The sequence below is a fragment of the Myxine glutinosa genome, chromosome 3 (genome assembly GCF_964187855.1).
Source record: "Myxine glutinosa chromosome 3, kmMyxGlut1.1, whole genome shotgun sequence".
NCBI lineage: Eukaryota > Metazoa > Chordata > Myxini > Myxiniformes > Myxinidae > Myxine > Myxine glutinosa.
Genome location: NC_136263.1, coordinates 164818997 through 164830291, shown reverse-complemented (window position 1 = coordinate 164830291; position 11295 = coordinate 164818997).

Sequence of the window (11295 nt, the reverse complement as noted above, 5' to 3'; positions counted from 1 at the left end):
GCAAAGTGTGAAATCAGTTTCTTTCTTGGTTTTCTTGCTTTTTGGCTCCATCATAGCTCAGGGTCACGAATCTGGAACATACAAATAACAAATAACAATTAAGATAGATGTGCATTAAGTTAGATTTTGGACACTGGTTCGGCTGTGCCATAAAAACCTATTTTTATCCCTTGTAGGTTATTAAAGAAGGTTTCATTCAATTCTCTATCCCCAAAAATGTACAACTGGACACCAGAATCGAAACTCTAGGTCATTTAGAAGCCAAGATAATGGAATTTTACGTTTTCGACATCCGCCATTTTGAAAATCCAAAATGGCCGCCATAAAGAACTTGAAACAATTGGAGACATATTTTTTCTAGAACTTATATCATCCCTAAAGACAGCCCAACCAGTGTCCAAAAATTAACAAGCAATTTCACCGGGCATTTCAATCTGCTACATTGGCCCCCCCACTATTATAGGGGTTTTCTAAGAATTTTTTTTGTCTGTTTGTGTATCTGCGTTTCTAACATTAAGGGGGGGAGATTAAAATCTGGTGATTTTAATCACCAGATTTTATGAAATTGATACCCACCGTGATATGAAAATAATGGTTCCAACGCAAACAAAAATACATAATGCATGAGTTTGTGTATTTTTCTCCAAAAAGATTGCTGAAACCGACAGTGTGCCTGTCTTGAAATAGATAATTTGATGTGGATGGGAACAAATATCCATAAAATCCATTAAAAAAAGAAAAATTGGATTATGAAGAGTATCTCTTTTGACAACGTAGATGGAATACAAAGAGTTGATGTGCTGAGTTACAAGCAACCATTAATTAATAGTAAGAAATTGTGAGTACCCTTGGGATTCCATTTTTGATAAAATTTATATGAGAACAAAGCTATTTATGAATATGAGCTTCATAAAAAAATGTGGGAGTCCAAAATTAGCCAAATTTGTAAGAGATCTTACACTGACTTACCAGAGTACTTTGCTCACGGATTTTTTTTATATATATAAACTTGGATTTTATCAGAATATAAATTGTGTTGTATGTATGGATGTATTAGGCGTATATGATATGAAAAAAGGATAGTAAAGAGAATCTTGCTGAATTGATACCGAAAATGTAACACCAGACTTTAACGTATATTGATTTTCATAAAACAATGAATCTATAAATGAATGTGATAGGGATAACATCCTCAATTTGTACTAATTAATTAATTGTGGGTAAAGGAATTAATTTATCATAGTGGATTGTTAACAGCAGCCTGAAATGTCTGAAGAGTGTGCATCCATATAATCAGAAATCCCAGATTTTAAAATATGGTAGAGGTCTTATGTGGAAGAATACTTGCTTGGTAGATAAAAAGGCACTGCATGTTAGCAGCTACTTCTGCGGCCATTAAGGCCAAACAAATTTGAAGAAACTGTAATTAAATATGTAATTTACAGATGACTATTTGGAAAGTAAAAAGGGAATTTATTGATTTGGGAGAGATTTTCAAAGGTTTATTAAAGTGTTACAATATGACAGTTGGCAAGGAAAATTATTGGATGAAAATTAGATCTGTTTATAAAATGAATTTGTTGACCCTTTGAAGTTAATTGTTTAAATTTTTGTTTAACTAGCATTTTGAGTTCAAATTGGAAATAGTTTGGTGGAGGCTTGGTTAAAACCCTTGGTTACTGTGTGTTGGAACAAATTAATAAATCATGTGAGGTTGATGAGAATAGAAACAAATATGGACCCAAAATAGAAAGATTTTTATGATGACATGAACACCGAGATCAAAAGATTGAATCAAGTAATGTTGCAAATGAGTACAGTAGAGTTAAGATAATGGCATAACGAAAATGCTATGAATTGTGTCAGTTTTACAAGATCAGTGCACTCATATCACCACAAGTTACACACTATGAAAATTAAAGTGATGTGGTGTACCATTTGAAGATCACATACTAGTAGTTAACACTATAGCATTAATTACTCATGTTTTTTTTGTTTTTTTAAAGGGGGGGAGAAACTATGATAATTAATACATAATGCATAGTTTGCTTGTTTGCAAAATTTGATGGGAATTAGATATTCCTGTTTGTGATTTTAATCATATATACTCATTATTAATGCATTTATTTTCTTTGAGTAGTGTTAAAATAACTGCATGAGTTTAATTTTTCAAACTATATTAACCTGAAAGCAACTGTAAATGCTATTCTTAGTTTAGTAGTCAAAAATACATACCTGATTTGGATATTATTCGTGTGAAGCATATAAATGAATATAACTTTTTGAATGTTTTAAGGAAAACAGCAAATTGTTAAATGTTAAGCTGTTATAAGATATACATGATTAGTTAAAACATGGTAATTTCATGTCAAGATGTACCCTATCTGATTCAGTGTGTGTGGAAAGCAGATACAGATGTGGCTGAGTAAAGGATAAGACCAGATCACATCTCAAATGGAGTGATAACGGCATTGGGAAGAAGTTCGAGAAAGAAAATTTGTGGCTAAAAAATGAAGTTAATCTTGGCATACACCCTCCTTATCAAAGAATGATGAAGGCATTCTCTTTTGCAAGATTGGAGGTGGATGTTTACCTTCACCAAGGAAAATTTATGTGACCATTTGCCTGGGTCACACTGCAACATATGGAAGAATGGCGATCACTTGCTTTTGTTCCAATGCCTCAAACATTCATCACGTCAGCTATTGCGGGACGACGACATCTTACCTGCAACTTCGACTGGATTTTCTTTTGTTTTTTTTTGTATACAAGATCGAGGCTCGTGTAAGAGCTCCTAACTTAATGTCCAAACATTAATCACAAAAAAAAAAAAACGGACACACAAAATATAAGATAAAGGGTGCGGGAGACAAGATGGGGAGAGAGAGGGAAGCACACAAGTACAACAGCAGAGAACAGGGACCAGCGGTGATTTGTGTCATTGCTCCACCAACATCTGGAGAGCCAGCATGGAGCTGTAAGTGGACGGCTGTGCTTCTTCCTCTACAATGGCTGTGTACGATTCTGCTGGTTGCTCCTGGTATGGGCCATGGATAACTTGAACACCATGGTCCTAGCATCGTTGTGGATGCATCCGGCATCTCTGTTCCACATCCTGCTGGTCAACCAACATCACATCAACACTTGCTGCCCACTCATGATGAGTGAGGAGGCAAGTTAACTACAACTGGATGAAGGCCTTGTTCAAATCCACTATGGCTCACAGCAAGAGTAACAAGGATGCTACTGTTACGGATTCGTCACTTCCGCTGTTGTTGTTTTCATCCACTTGAAATATTTCTGATTCTATGTACTATTATTATCTTCAAAAGGTTTATTGTTCATGAACTGCTTGCAAAGGATAAAAGCGTTAATGTTAAAAAGAGACAGGAAGCCCGATCGGGAGCCGGAAGATGAGGAAGAAGAAGAGGAAGGCGAGGGCGTGGCGAGTGAAGTCGGACAAGAAGCGAGTAGCTTCCGGCTCTGTAGCGAGCGTTGTCGAACGAAAGTCACGAGTGACCTTTGAGTTTCCTTGAAAGGAGTTCCTGCGATAGGTGTTATCGCTGGGGGAATGAAACACCTGCGTGGTCAGGTTTGGGCATTGCAATTCCGAAGAATCATCGCCGGGTCATGTCGACTCAAGTCAGAGCCGTCGGCCATTTTGACACTCGCGCTTTGTTCAGTAAAAGGTCTTGGCTACGCGTCAGCTTTTTTCACCATCCTGTCGTCTGTCGGGGATGTGTGTGCGCAACGTTGAGTTTGAAGTTTACGTGGTGGTTCGCCGACTGAACCGGGAATGTACGTATCTGGGGGGGGGGGGGGGGGGCTTTGGGATTTCCCATTCCGCCGCGAGTTCGCCTTTGGTTTTGGACCACGTGACTTTTGCGTCACTTCAACCACCTATGCCTGAGAGCTGCTTCGGCGGTGCGACTGCCCTTGCCATCCGCACGGGATTATGGTCTCGATTGGACATTGTTCTAGCGATCGCCGTAGCGAGTCAACTTCGTCTTGAGGACGGGAATATAGAGACATTGGGGAAGGTTTTTCCACTCACTAGAAACACCGTGAATTATCCTATGCTTGTTGATGGTACCATCATAAGATGTATTGAGTGTACTTTTTATTGCTATTTGTTGTACCGTTATTCTTGTGTGATTTTTAATACAATATTTGTCTGTTGATAACCATTGGTGTGGTTTCACTATTGTTTCTGACACAGAATAACATATTTTTCTGCCGTGGCTCCTCTCGGGGCTCGGAGGTACATCGTGACCAGGGGGTCAGGGAGGAACACGTAACACTACATGCAGAGCAGGGTCAGTTTATGACTCCACCCAGCTATCACAACAGCGGAAACCCTACGCGAAATAGTGTAGGTGCTATGAAGACATCAGAAGAAAATGTTTCATACTTGAATTTCAAACACAAGTGATCAGTATTTTCAAACTCTTCTTTTCAAACAGAAAGTCAACAATTGTTCTGAAGCAAAACGTATCTTCGAATAATAATTGCCAAATGTTGCAGATGTTATATTATTTTGAAAATGGTAAATTAAAATTGTTGTGGTGAAGTTTTGTTTGCAGAGATATTTGTGATGCAAATGAAATGAACTGAATTATCAACATGGAAAGAGTCAACGAACAAAGAAATGTTTTATGATCAGATTCTTCCAGGATGACGGTGTATACCTTAGGTATTGAAAATTGGATTACCAAATTTGTAGTTTGAGTATTTTGCAATTGATATTTAGATTAATGGTTAATATAAACAAAAAAAAAAAAAAAAGAGGGACTATGAATTATAGATAAATATATAATTCATATTTATAATACAATTTATAAATATTAGTTAAATTGTACTTCAATGTGAATCTTGTTCTTAAAGCATGCAAGGAAATGTGCAAAGAACCTGGAGCAAGCAGCCGACCATCTGTGAAATGACCTAGTGACCTCCAAGGATGTGAACGGAGGGGAGAATGCTGATTCAGCTCGGAGTTTGAATGTACCCCTTCATTAGTGGGACTCGGGGAGGGACCTTATCAGTTTTTGTGTCCTCCGTAATGATAAACATATGGAGTTTGGTGCCAGAAAGGCTGGCTCTAAGTGACCCCAGAATTCCCACCATTGTAGATCAGAGGAAATGCGGTTTGTATATGACAGGACCCTCCGAGGCTGCGAGGAGAGAATATACTTCTTCAACTGAATGACGTGTCGTACCCTGTCTGCATTTTGTGTAAAGTCCTCTCCGCAAATCGGAATAAATCTCGATCTGAACTGAGCGAGTCTGAGTCCCTTTGAGTCTGAGCCTCGTCTTTAGAAATCTATTTTTAAGAGTTCCCTAACACCTGTAACACATTGAAGACCATGAAGACCCAAATGACCCTTAAGACCCCCAAATATACCAAGATCCTAAATACCCATTTTACCTATAAGACCCTTTCAATACTTTAGACACCTTTAGATCCCTTCAACCTTTAGACCTTTACACCATTTTGAGTCCCTTTCGATCCCTTATACCTTAACACCATTTAGACACCTTACACACTTCAGACAGATTAGACAGCTTGGACCCTTGACCTGTAAGACCCATAAGACCCTTTAGACCAATTAAATCCCAAGATCCTGAAGACCCTCAAGATCCTTCAGACCACTTTTACCTTTAAGACCCTTTCAATACTTTAGACACTGTGAGATCCCTTCACCCTTCCAACCTTTTATACCTTTTAAGCCTTTACACCCTTTAAGTCCCTTTCGACCCCTTAGACCTGAATAACATTTAGACCCCTTACAAATTTCAGACCGATTAGACAGCTTTGATCCTTGACCATTTAGACGTGAGAGCTTTACACCACATGGACCTTTTTTTATTACAAATAAATTACAAATATATAATATTACCAATATTAGAAATAAATTACTACAAAATAAATGTTTGGATTATGATTGGTGTAAACCATGACAATACAGCAACTCAAGTTCTGTCAGGTCATTATCTTCAGTTTGAACAAGCCTGTGCCTCTGTGGCAACTCGTGGTGAGGTGAGTGTAGCGAGCCGAGCCACGCTAGTTATATTATTAAGTATTGGTGGACAAGATGGTGATCATTTTATGCAACAACTCGACAATGAAATGAGCTTGTTGGTTACTGTCATTTGCATGTGAATCTCTTGAAAAAGTAATATTCATTCGGATATTATTGAAGTTAAAAACAAATCACTTTGTTTTTCATTATTAAAAATGTGAGACTCTTTGCTAAAGATATATTGGGACATATCAATAAATTTCAAACTTGAAAAATGAAAAAAGCTTGAAAAACTTGAAAATTTGAAGAAACGGACACAAATAGAGACATTGCATCTGATATTTGGTAGAATCTTGGCATCACAACATTTTGAGTTGAACTTTTGGGGTTGAGAATTTGGAGTTTAAACTCTCTGCTAATGGCATCCAAGGCCACCTCCTCTAATGGACCATTTGCAGCTTAAGGGAATACTGCTCTCCCCCTTTTGACTGGTGCTCCTCACTCAAGCTTTGCCATTCTTGATGCCATGGAAAGCAAGGCCCTCAAAATCATTGGGATCTCCCATGACGAAGCTGATTGTCTAGGCCTGTTACTTTCACACCACAGACAGGTTGGTGGACTCTGTATTCTACCACCTCATTTTTGGCCTTGTGCCTAATGGGCTCTCTTGTCTCTGTTCCTCCCAGTTTCTGCAGTGTACACAAGGTCTGCTGGTAACCCTTTTCTTGGTAAACTACCAAAATTCTGGCTCACTGCTCACTTTCACTAATCTGTTCTTCATTTCTCAACTCTGTGTAACCAAGTTCCCAAGTATGTCTGCTCAGTCCCCATGTTCCCTCCAGGGCTTCAATACAGCTGTTCATCACTTCCCGGTTAATACTCATGATCTCTTGTACTCCAAATAACCCCATTTCCAAGCAGTTCCTTTTTCCATGTTATGGTGATATTCCCCCTCTTCCTCACGTCTTCATGGTTGCTAGGTTTCAGGTGGTTTGTGAGTTGTTCATCCCCACTTCCCTGCTTGTCTTCTTCCTGTATTAAATTCAGCATGTGTGCAGCTTGTTCAACCACATGGGTCCTTCTTCCACTCCCTTTGATCTCACTCTAACTTCTACTCTGCTGTTGATGTTCTCCCTTTCCATTTTGTTCCCTTCCATTCTGCTATTGGTCTTCCACGAGCGTCAATCATGTGTACAAAAAGAAACACGAGATTTGAGCCTGAAATGACAGATCTTTTTTTTTTTTGGTACTTTTTTTTTTTTGTATACTGAATCGAGGCTCGTGAAAGAGCTAACATTTATTTCACAAACAAATCAACCAGACAAACAAAATATATAAAAAGAGGGAGCGGAAGACAAGATGGGGAGAGAAGGGGAGGCACACAAACATAACATTTGAGAGCAGGGAGATGTGTGGGAGGGAGAGGGCTTGGGGGGAGGAGGCGTGGGAAGGGGGGCGGGGGGGTGGGAGAAGTATAAAACACAAGGACACCAAGGACTTCCAGGAAAGAAGTTGGTATTTCAAAAAAATGGGATGGAATGGAATGCTGAATATATTTCAGAAATTACCGTTGACTTTGAGTCAAGCTCACTCAATTGATGATGCATTTTAAAAAAAAGAAACATGATGCAATATTATCACAATTGAAGTTGGTATTGGCAAAAAAGTTGAAAAAATATCGACATAGCAGAGTCCAAAATTTGCACACCACAAACGTAAATCAAATTACAAAAGCAGACCGTACCAAGCTGTTGAAAGGTTTTTGGACTTTTCACTTTTGGTAACAGTTCATGGAATGCAATACAAACTCCTTTACTTTCGATTTCATTCAGAATCTGAATTAAACCAGTTCGACCAAAATCATCATCAACAGCTAATGTACCAACAAACACCCATTCAAAATGGAGCACCAAGTGTGCGATTGCATTGGCGTGGTGCAAATCACTGGGTATAGTTCTCATGAAACTGGGGAATATCTTCTTGTCACTTAAACATTTACAGGCTGATGCACCACTAATCTGTATGAGGAAAGAAAGTTTCCATTATTTACAAAAACAATGTACTTTATCTTGGAATGTACAATGAATGAATGAATGAATGATCGTTTTAAGGCCATTTTCCCTGCAAGAGCAGGGGTTAGCCTTGCAGGCCCCATGACAATCATGGTTCCCTGTTTGAGGCAATGTTTTTATGGCCGGATGCCCTTCCTGGCGCCAACCCTTAGTCGCCTCCTACGATGCGCAGGGATATGGTGTACCTATTCTAAACCGGGGTGCACACCGGGATCATTCATCCCAGCAAGCTGGTACATGATCTTCTATCTACTTTCTCAACAATCCTCTTGAAGAGGTTCCGTCACTTATACTCTTGGGTCATGCTCTCCGCCATGATCTCTCGTGGGCAAACCAAATTTGAAAGTTGGCCTCCAATGCCAGCAGCCGACTGAGCATCCTCTGTCATGCAAAGTGCTACGTTGGCACACTTTCCTTGACACACCTGTCTGCTCTTTCCATGCATTGTCTCCTCTCCCTTTCCCCCCAGGTTTCTGCAGGGCTCACAAAGTCCAACATCAACCTCATTCTGTTGAATCAACCTAAATCTAGGATCACTACTCACCTCCACTCATTTGTTCGAGTTTTTCTCGCCTGTGGAGCCAACTTCCACATCGTTCTTCAAGACAGCTGTTCACCACCATCTTAGATTGTCCCCAATCATTTTCTACCCTCGTTAAGCCTCTCCTACCAACCCCACCCCAATCACTCCTCTTTCCAAGGTTCTACTTTTCCTTCCTGAGAGTTTCCTTCTCCATCCATTTTGTCCACCCCATACATCCTCTCCGCCCCCACCCCCCATTGCTCCCCACACCCATTGGTTGTCTGCCTCCCCCTGTCTTGGCCTTCTGCTCTGCTGTTGGTGGTTCTCCCTCTCTCTCTGCTGTTCCCTTTGTCCTGCTGTGTCCTGATCCGTTCGGTGTACTAACACTAGCTCTTCCATGAGCCTCAACTATGTATAAAAAAATGACTAATTAGGTCATCACCTTCGAAATTATGTTCAGGTAGAAAAAAATATCAACCCCATGTACTCTCTATTCACGTTGGATGGAATATCATCAAACTGTCAACCAAATTTTGTCCAAGTTCGTCGATAACCTTTTGAGATATCCTGCTCACAGCCAAAAAAACAAACAGGCATACAGACAAACAGACAGGGGTGAAAACATAACGTCTGTCCTCCTTCGGTGGTGTAGATAATAAAGCACATACCTGTAGATAATAAAGTGCCTTTCATAAGTATTGGAAAAGTAAAGTCAATTTTGTTATTTTTGCCATATACTCAAGAAATTTGGATGTTAGATCAAAATATGAATATGAGGCAAGAGTATGGAAGGTCAGCTTTTGTCTCTGTATTTATATGCATATATGTTTTACCATTGGAGAACAATAGCACTTTTTATGTTCAGTCCCCCCATTTAGGTAAACATAAGTATTGGAACAAATGACTGACACGTGTTTTTTGTTGTTCACGTATTTCTTGTTGCATTTATTTTTCACAAATAAAACAGCTGTGAATGTCTAATCTTGGTTTTAGTCTTTGCTTTTGCCTTAGGAGTCTACCATTAAAGTCAAAGGAGGCATAAACCAACATAAAGACCAGAGAACTGTCTATGAAAGAAAAGCAAGCAATTTGGAAGCTGAAAGAACAGAAAAAATTCAATTAGAACCATGGAAAAAAATTAGGCAGAGCAAATATAACAATATGGAATATCTTGACAAAGAAAGAAACCACTCGTGTACAATGGAAATAGACAATGGCCAGGTTGACCAAGGAATACAACAGCAATTGATGACAGGAAAATTATCTGAGATGTGAAGAAAAACCCTGAAACAACTGTCAGTGACATCACCAACAACCTCCACAGTGCAGGAGTAAAAGTACCACAATCTACTGTTCGAAGAAGATTTCGACAGCAGAATTACAAAGGCTACACCACAAGAAGCAAACCTCTCATCCATCAGCACCAAAAAGGGAAAGGCCAGATTATAATTTGCCAAGAAGTGTGCCAGTAGAATTCTGGAACAATGTTTTTGGACAGATGAGATGAAGATAAACCTTTCCTAATCAATGGAATCGCGAAAGTGTCGAGAAAAGAAAGCAACTGCAGATGATCCAAAGCATACTACCTCATCTGTGAAACATGGTGGAGGTAGTGGCAAGGCTTGCGCTTGCATGGTTGCCTCTGGAATGGGCTCACTCATCTTTTTTGATGATGTAACTATTGATGGCAGCAGCAGAACGAATTTGGAAATGTTGTCATCATTTTCAGCTGTTTCCATGATTGCATGGATAACCATGATTCACCCAATGGCTGCTTCAACAAAAGACATATTTGAGGCATGTTTTTTTGAAGCCGGATGCTGTTCCTGACACCACCACAGAATCAGCTGTGGACCGAGCCTTTGTCTGAAGAGACATAACTTGCAAGGCAGCAGAGGGATTTGCAATTAAAGTTTCCTTCTCCGAGGTAGACTTCCTACCAAGCCTAAAGAGCTCCACCTACCCTGGTTTAATTGGTGAGTATCACAACAAGTCCACATGATAGAGGGGCATACACACTGCACTCCTTGGGTACCAACCTAATCCGTAATCCTCCAGACATTTAGACAGTGCCCTCAAGAGCATTGTTACCATGGTGCACCAACTAGGAGGTAGCTGAAAGTTTTGGCAAGGGTAGAGGCTATGACTGGAAGGAAGGGGCTTATACACTCAGTCTTATTTTCGCTCGCAGAGCTATCTAGTGGCTGTAACTTAAAGCAACCAGTGTTAAACCACATCTCACCCAACTTTAGCACTGTACGCATACACGTGCCCAATGAAAAAACAAAACAAAAACAAGCACAAGCATCATGGTGCCAATTTGGTCTAAATGGTCCAAATGGACCCAATTTTGTCCCAATCCACCCCTTGCTTCCCCCTCTCTCTTTTAAAGTATGAAGTGGACACAAACATTTTGTCTGCCGACATGCAGTACAAGAAAATGCCTCCAAACTCATTGGTGGCACTTCACCCTATAGAAAGTCAATGACCCAAAACAAACTGCCAACGCAACCAAGTAGTTCATCGGGGGAAAAGTGGAAGGTTTTAGACTGGCAAAATCAATATCCAGATTAAAATCCAATAGAGCATGCATTTCACTTGCTGAAGAGGGGACTAAAGTCAGAGACCCCCCACCCCCCTCCAAAAAAGGGAAAAAAACAACAGAAAACTAATTTACTTT